This window comes from Amia ocellicauda, chromosome 3 (genome assembly GCF_036373705.1).
Source record: "Amia ocellicauda isolate fAmiCal2 chromosome 3, fAmiCal2.hap1, whole genome shotgun sequence".
In the NCBI taxonomy this organism is placed as follows: Eukaryota; Metazoa; Chordata; class Actinopteri; order Amiiformes; family Amiidae; genus Amia; species Amia ocellicauda.
Window position 1 is genome coordinate 26,150,877 of NC_089852.1, and position 9,122 is coordinate 26,159,998.

The window sequence follows — 9,122 nt, forward strand, 5'->3', positions numbered from 1 at the left end:
GGACAGTGTGAGAATTCCTGCAGGAGACACACAGGGAGAACTGAGTGAGGGAGAGAGCATGTGGTATGTGTGCCAGTGAGCCAGTAATTGCAATGTACTTCTCTCCTGATATGTTAAGATTCCTTCTTTACAGTAGGAGGTGTTTTTTTTATATATCATCTGTAAAATACGAAAAAAAAAATCCCTCTCTCTGTATTTAACTATGTCTCCATCACACACACACACACACACACACACTCACACAAAGATAAGACATGAAGCGAATGTTTTGACATCTGTCTTTGTTGTAGTGACAGCTAACAGATAGATTGCCCAAGTTAGAAGTCATATTTTCTTTGGTCTTGTATGTGTCATTGCTGACACCATTTCTTGATAAGTTTATGCAGGGCACAATTTTTCATCAGCCAGACTCTGAAACACCTGCAGCACACTGTATGGCTATTACGCCTATTTAGTAAAATCAAACAGGAACCAAGGCTAAAATATAAACACACACAGTGCCAGCTGAACAGGAGGTAACCTGTCTCCAAACGCAATGTGAGGTGGGACTCAGATTAGTGTGAACAAATGAACCCAGCAGCAGCACTCAAATACTCCAAAGCTGCTGATCCCGGCCTGCTTGTCTTCCTTCGAGAGAGACACCTATTAGGCTGTGATTGTGTGATTGTGTGATTGTGCTTGGCCTGCGTTCTCAGCCCTGGCGCTGATCCACCATGCTGGCCAAAAAAATAGGGGGGAGGGGGGAGCTGTATATCTAATAATAAATTACTCTGTCGTGTGCTGCTGAGGGGGCTTACATCACAGGCCAAAACACAGCAGAGACATGGTGCCCAACGGTCGGTGGACTGGAGGCCAAAGTGACAGTAAGAGAGATATATTGTCACCGCAGTGGGCCAAATATAATTTCCTTGATTATACAATAAATAACTAGGATTAGTGGTTCAGTAACAGTGTGTATATGAGCTGATTGAAGCACTGGGCTGTTGTAAGAGCACTGGCCACCCCTCCATTAGTGTAAATTGGCATGATTTACTGTAACCTCCCCCCCAGGCTAGTTTCTCTCCGCTCCGGAAAACAGGCGCTTGTCTGCGACTTAAGGGGCCGACTCCCTAAGGGAGCTGGGATGCATGAAATGATGATTCAATTACTGGGGATGTGTTTTCAGGGGGGTGGGGGGGGGGGCAGTGACGCTGACTGAGGAGAACATCTGAACCCTAAAGCACAGTTGCAGGGACTTGTGGGAAGCAAAGGACAAAACCGACCGCCCTGCCAGGTGAGCAAGGAAGAACATTTTCCCTTTTCTCTCCGAATTCAAATAATAAATCCTGAGCTGATGATAGAATTGGAATAGCCTGACAGTTAACACACAAGGAAGAAATAATAGATTATACATAAGGTTTCTGAATGTATTTTGCTCAGGTATGATTGAAAACATTTTCCAAAAAGCAGATGAAAACTGTTTGTTTCCAAATCAAAACAAAAATGTGTATTTCTGTCTCTCTTTGACACATCTTTGAACAATCTCACATTCGAACGACTTGCTGTTCTAGAGAAGTGGATGTAATTCCTTCAGTTATAGGCTTGAACGGCCTGCCCACAATGACACAGTGAGTAATGGCCCTGTGATTCGCTGTGTCTCTGCTCTATTGAATTGGCCTTTCAGATCATTAAAAGCTCATTCATTACAGTGAAAGGTCACGGTCAAAGACACAACGCAGGACAACAAACTAAGTGGAGCTTCCATCTGCGCTCTCTCTTGCACTTCACTTCTGAGAGATGCAGGCATTATTCAATCTGTCTGCCTTTGAATGCGTCTCATATCTGAGCATTAAAATAATAAGAATAAAATAAATAAAAAAGTGACACTTTGTCCTGTAGGATGCTCTCCACATTCAGTCAGACCACAATCAGCTGAAGGGTCTAGCACAGTGATCTCCAACTCCAGCCCAAACCCGACAGATTTCTGTAGAAATCATCAATCAGTGACTGAAGATCACACTGATCTTAATTAAAAGCACCAATAACTGCATCGATTAAGTAACTGGAAACGTGGCAGGAATGTGAACCAGAAGCCCCTGTAGCTAACCCAGCCCCAGGCCTGCAGTGGAGTAAGACAGTGAGACTGAGGTAAAGCTGCTCTTGTCACCGCCTGACCCACCATGCCATTGACTGCTCCCACTCACCAGCACAGGTCAACTCATGACAGAGATGGAACTCCATGTCCAAGAGAAGGACTGCACGAGCTTGTATGGGTGTTTGATTCAATTTTACTCAATTTGAATGGGTGGGAAGGGGAGTGTTGTGAGGAGGTGTGCTACCATATCTTAAAACAATCCCCCCAAGATATTAGTCAAATGTTTGCACCCCAGGTGTTTTCTGGCTTCAGTAAGGTGCCCATCAACCCTTAATAATCAACCCAAACAGGAATTTCTGCACCAAAACCAAAACCAAATTGCAGTGCAGGCAGTGCAGAACTCTTATCTGGAGACACCGGGGCTCAGGCCAGGCTTGAAAACCACACTTGAAGCAAGAAATAGGTATTATTCCGTCTGTGAAGATTTCCTGCATTTGGGAGGGAGATTAGCATCACTTTCTGTTCTCCCTAGTAATTTCATACAAAGCCATGTAACTGTGCCCCGATCCTTGAGGAATAATGAGGACAAAGTAACCTGCTATCTTTCACTTTCCTCCTCCTGCTGACTGATGTGTAACATGGGCTGCACTGTGTAGGCCTCAGTTGCTAATGAAAAGATGCAAATTACATCTACCGACATTCTGCCAGGGTGGACCTCAGTAATTTATTATACTCTTGGTGATATTGCCTTGCCCCCTGGAACTCAGCAGAAGGGCCTGTTCCTCTCAACAAAATGCAGCTTAATGTTTCTTGACAGGGAGATCCTACTTGCAGTGATTCATTCCAGTTTCAGCAAGTGAGTGAAAAACAGAGTGACTATACCAGAAAATAAAACAACTGTAAAGAAGTGGGCAGAAATAAGAAATGGATGGTGTAGGATTGGAAGAACAAAAGCAAAGTACCAGAAGTCTTGTACTGGCTGAGCCACACTCAATCTGTCAGAAGCAGAATCATGCTGTGAGCCCAGTTTCCCTGTGGACTGCTACACCTCCTGAAAGATATCTTATACACAGCCGGGCAGTTTAAAATACATTTTCAGGACCTATTTTGGGAACGTGAGAGAGGAGAAATCTCAAAAGAAGCGTTTTTTGGCCTGCTGTCCGGGTTGCCAGGCTCCCTCATCTCTGTGTTGTTTATTTTAACATTTTATCAGACAGCTGAACAGAGGGAGATGATCTCTGGTGTAACGTTTAATACGCTGAGAAAAAATAAAGTTCTCCCCACTGGAGACGGAGGACTCTGTGTGTGAGGGAGGGCTGTTCAAATACAGGCGGACAACAGCCTCCATTCTCTCAGCAAGGAATCGGAGCCAAAACTGCAGAGAAAGGCAGCCATTTTACGGCTTAAAGGAAGGGGGGGGACCCAGAATGTGAAGATTGTATTCAGCATTTGACTGGATTTGTTAGGGACTGAAAGGCAAAGCCATGCTGTCGTCGTCCACAGAGTAAGTGCTGAAGTGGAAAAGCAGAAAAGCACACACTGAGCAATTCACAGAGCTGAGAGGGGCCTTTTTTTCCTCAGCCTGGCATAGACTGTTTTGTGAGATGCACTCAAGAGAGGGGAGTGGTTAGCAGGAGGTGGACGACATCAGATCATCTTTGAGGCCTGACTCTTAGGAGTACTAATTAACTTTTATTGTAGATCAGTACTGTTGATCTTGGATATAGTATAGTATGTTTTTTAATTGGATTTTTCACTACCCTGTTATGCAATCCCACATCTTAATGGTCAGCAAAACCAAACTGTTTTCTAGCTGTGGCCCATGATACCTGTACCCCTCAGTATAACAAACAGCAACACTATCGTATCCTTTCAACCAGTAGCCCAGGTTTTCTGTTTTTCATGTCTGTACCTGGCATATGTCTAAATCATATGTATATATCCACATCTAACATCACCTGTATTTAATAGCTACCTGATTTTATAAAGCTTATTGGCATCCAAACAAAACAAAATAAAACAACACTCGTAACTCAACTGTCATTTGAGAAATCCACTCCTGAACTGCTGCTGTGAGACACAGATCAACACAAAAACTGTTTCTGGATAGTCTCCTTAATGAGGAACAGCCAGGGAAATGGTTGCATCCGGGTTAAGAGCTACATTAAATCAATTTGCCTGGAAGCGGAGAGACTTTGGTTGGACAGCTTGGAAATGAAAAGGACATATAGATCAATACAGCACACAAAATGTTCCAGTATTTGCTGAGATTAGCAAGATCCAGCAGAAATGCAGACACAGTGTCCGACAGCAGAGAGCGGGGGGGGTGGGGGTAGTCCGCAGGGGTGTTAAAGACACAGAGGGTGTATAGAGGGTGTATGAACCTCTGGGAGGGATGTGCGGAACATTTAGTGCTGTTTGAGTTTTGCACCAAAAGTTTGTTGGAGCAGAAACAAGTCACTCATTCGGAAGACTATGTAAACCAGCATAAAGCTGCTGCTCATTTCTAGAAGGAATAAATGGGATAGAAAGCTTGTGAATTGCAGTACGCACAGCAGCACAAAGCTCTGAGAGCCCTCCCAGAGACAGACTGGGAGGTACTGGGCAGGATCACATCATGGACGAGGAATGTGGTTTTAGCACTGATGTTTTTACCTGCATCATTACCTTCTGCCCGGCACACACTGCAAAGTGCCAAGGAGGGGTCTGCAGCACGGGTTCAATTCAGATTAAAAACAACAACAACACCTGGACACAGCTGGAGCCTGCGTGCCATTGCCTCTCCCAACAGCTGTCCAGGGCTCTGACTTTTTAACTGAGATACTGTTTTTAACTGACTACTGTAAATACTTGTGCAAGTTAGCAGATACATACAAATGTCTCTGGTCTTTCTGCACTAGATTAAAATTAGATTGCCCTTTTAATAGCACCTGTGGTAGCATGTGGACATGAGAAAACTGAATTCTCTTGCTTCTGGTTTGTTCTCTGTGCAGCCAAGCAAGATTATTATCTCTCCCTGTCTGCAATTGACTTGAAATTGAAATCATAGCTGACACACACAGAGACTGCAAGTTGTCATTTCACACTACAAAAATTTGCAGATAAAGAATGATTGAATCCCACAGGAAATATGCACCAACTTCTAATCACTTACCATGGTATGACCTGGTCAAAGTGCAGTAAATTGTAGTAAGGTGGAATGGAGATAAACACTTAAAACAGCAAGTAAAGAAAGAGACACTGAGACAGGATCTCATAGTAAGCTTTTGCAAGGGCCAAGAAAAGGACAATCCCTGACTATTAGTAAAATACAGAACACTAAAATGAGTTAAAAGCACTGCACACACTTACAAATGACTGTGATGAGTGAAAAATCTGTATAATTACAACCAGGAGAGTTCTTGCACTATACTGGTTTCAAAACCTCCTTTTCATCACTTAAAGAATGCATGTAAACTGTAATCACTGATGTTGACCTCTTAAAATAATTGTATCCTTCATTTCAAGAAACAAGCAAAAGAAAAACAGTCTCCCTATTTCTGAGGGAGAAGAGGAAACTAAGACAGGAGATAAAGTCATCATTGCTTGGGGTCTCCTCTTCAGCTCGGTTTTGCCAGCTCTGACTCCGCTCATAAAACACCCTCACCCTGTCATCCCACGCTGCGCTGATTAGCTTAAGCGAAGCGCAAAGCAGACAGCTTTTCATTATCTGGAGGAGCGCCGGCCTTGAAGTTGCAGAAGGAAATTAAATTGCCTGACTGCGGAGTCTCTTTTACAGTCCACCGTTAATTGAATTATGAGGAGGCTCTGCAGGGTCATTTGACTGATGGTCTGACATACTCACAAGGGCTGCTGTGTGTGAGAGAGAGATGGTGTCTACATGTGTCAGAATATTTTAGAATTTCACATTTAAGTGCTACATAACGATTTGCATATACACTCACCTAAAGGATTATTAGGAACACCTGTTCAATTTCTCATTAATGTAATTATCTAACCAACCAATCACATGGCAGTTGCTTCAATGCATTTAGGGGTGTGGTCCTGGTCAAGACAATCTCCTGAACTCCAAACTGAATGTCTGAATGGGAAAGAAAGGTGATTTAAGCAATTTTGAGCGTGGCATGGTTGTTGGTGCCAGACGGGCCGGTCTGAGTATTTCACAATCTGCTCAGTTACTGGGATTTTCACGCACAACCATTTCTAGGGTTTACAAAGAATGGTGTGAAAAGGGAAAAACATCCAGTATGCGGCAGTCCTGTGGGCGAAAATGCCTTGTTGATGCTAGAGGTCAGAGGAGAATGGGCCGACTGATTCAAGCTGATAGAAGAGCAACTTTGACTGAAATAACCACTCGTTACAACCGAGGTATGCAGCAAAGCATTTGTGAAGCCACAACACGTACAACCTTGAGGCGGATGGGCTACAACAGCAGAAGACCTCACCGGGTACCACTCATCTCCACTACAAATAGGAAAAAGAGGCTACAATTTGCACAAGCTCACCAAAATTGGACAGTTGAAGACTGGAAAAATGTTGCCTGGTCTGATGAGTCTCGATTTCTGTTGAGACATTCAGATGGTAGAGTCAGAATTTGGTGTAAACAGAATGAGAACATGGATCCATCATGCCTTGTTACCACTGTGCAGGCTGGTGGTGGTGGTGTAATGGTGGGGGGGATGTTTTCTTGGCACACTTTAGGCCCCTTAGTGCCAATTGGGCATCGTTTAAATGCCACGGCCTACCTGAGCATTGTTTCTGACCATGTCCATCCCTTTATGACCACCATGTACCCATCCTCTGATGGCTACTTCCAGCAGGATAATGCACCATGTCACAAAGGTCCAATCATTTCAAATTGGTTTCTTGAACATGACAATGAGTTCACTGTACTAAACTGGCCCCCACAGTCACCAGATCTCAACCCAATAGAGCATCTTTGGGATGTGGTGGAACGGGAGCTTCGTGCCCTGGATGTGCATCCCACAAATCTCCATCAACTGCGAGATGCTATCCTATCAATATGGGCCAACATTTCTAAAGAATGCTTTCAGCACCTTGTTGAATCAATGCCACGTAGAATTAAGGCAGTTCTGAAGGTGAAAGGGGGTCAAACACATTATTAGTATGGTGTTCCTAATAATCCTTTAGGTGAGTGTATATAGTCAATTCAAATGGTTAACCTGAGATATTTCAATGGAGTCATGATTTATTTAAGGCATTTCATATTTGTATTGTAATGGTCTGCTTTTGTGATCTGGATGTTCATGAAACGGTTGCACTATGTGCTAAATGGAGCCACTGAAGGGCCCAGAACAGAATTTCCAACTCCTCGCTGCTGCTGATAAGAAGCAGACCTAAAGAATTTATCTCACAGCCCCACTGGTCTGAGCATAGGCCCAGTGGCATTCAGCCCGCACAGACTGGCAGAGAGTGGAGACATAGAGGGCCTGAAGGATCTCCATGAACACTCCTTTCTCTGTCACTGCAGCACTCCCCCTTCTGAGTGTAATTGGGAAAATTCAAGTAAAGGCTGCCAACTGAAGAAGAGGAGACAGATGTGTATAAATATAAGTGATGCACATAGGCTCTTTGGTAAGACATCCCATTCAAGATGTCATATTCTTCTGAATGACTGGGTTTCACATGCAAGTCCTTTCTTGCAAACTTTCATTCTTCCGTCTTTGATAAGACCATGACGTGCAGGGCCACGCCACATGACTGTCACGGACAATTGTGCAACACATACCTTCTACCACCTCAGCGATGCACTCATCCACTCAGGCGCAGGTGGGCGGCAGTGACTTGTAACAATCTGTTGGAAGGGCTTAAGTGCGAGTCAGTCACTATGGAAGAAATGCCAAGGTATTCCTTGTAAAGATGCTCTCACTTTGATTCCCCAAACACTTGACATCTCAAATCACAGGTATAAAAGGAGCTGGTGCCCAAGGAACACAAAACCACAGCCTTCGTTTGTGAAAGTCCCAGCTTCACGCATTTTCGTTTTGTTCGTCAAAAGTCTCAGTGTATTTTAACACAAGATGAAAATGTCATAAAGGTTTGTATAGGCAATCCTGAACAATTGAAGCCAAATCACAAACTCCTTACAGTACAAATGGGAAGATAATTCTCTCTGTGCTGCTTTAAAAGAGTGGAACAAATCGAAGACCAGGTGTGAACATTGCTCATAACAAACAGATTGGCGTTTAAAGACCCACAGAACACGTTCTCTCTGAAGTTCAAATTGAATCTTTCATCTGCGATCTCTCATTAGGGCACAGGACCTGATTTTCCATCCTTACTTAACCAAACGTTCCCTGATTCAGAGTAATAATGTGCTTGAAACGGAACAGCTGTTGCATGTACATCTGAAGCTCTTACACACCACAGATTGCTTACTGGATACCAGCAGGCCCATGGGATCAGAGGAGGAATTCCAAACTTAAGTGTTTTTTGTACAGAAATGCCTACACAAATAAATAAAAAAGTGCTGACCTTCACACATTTTAGCTGAGCAATAACTGTTCACAAAACAATACCTTGACCAGAGTTAAGCTTCACCTTAATTTCCACAAACTTGTGTCACTGATGAGCTTCCTGCACATTTGATCAACATTTATTATCCAGCAGGAAGTGTTGTTACATGTTGATCCATATCTCGGTCCAATAAAGAGTTACTGTAGAGATCTGAAAAAGAGCAGGACTTGGGGCTTGGCCAGATAACTCATATCCTCACAGGCGGCATTCCTGAGTCTTTTAGTGTCCCGTAAAGATGCACAGCTTGAAATATACATATGCTGGCCATCCTAGAAGACTGGCACTGCTCCATTATCACAAGGTTCAAGCAACGGAGATGCAGAGCACTATAGGGTCATGCTTTTAGTAATTAAAACACTTACAAGACCACAAACTCTAAGTTAACAATTGGTGTATGGTAATATATTGTTACTATAATAAACACTGTACACAACCCTTTAAAATGAATGAAAACAACAATTCAGAGATAGGGAAGGGAGGGTAAGGATATACAGAATAGTATTCCATCTTA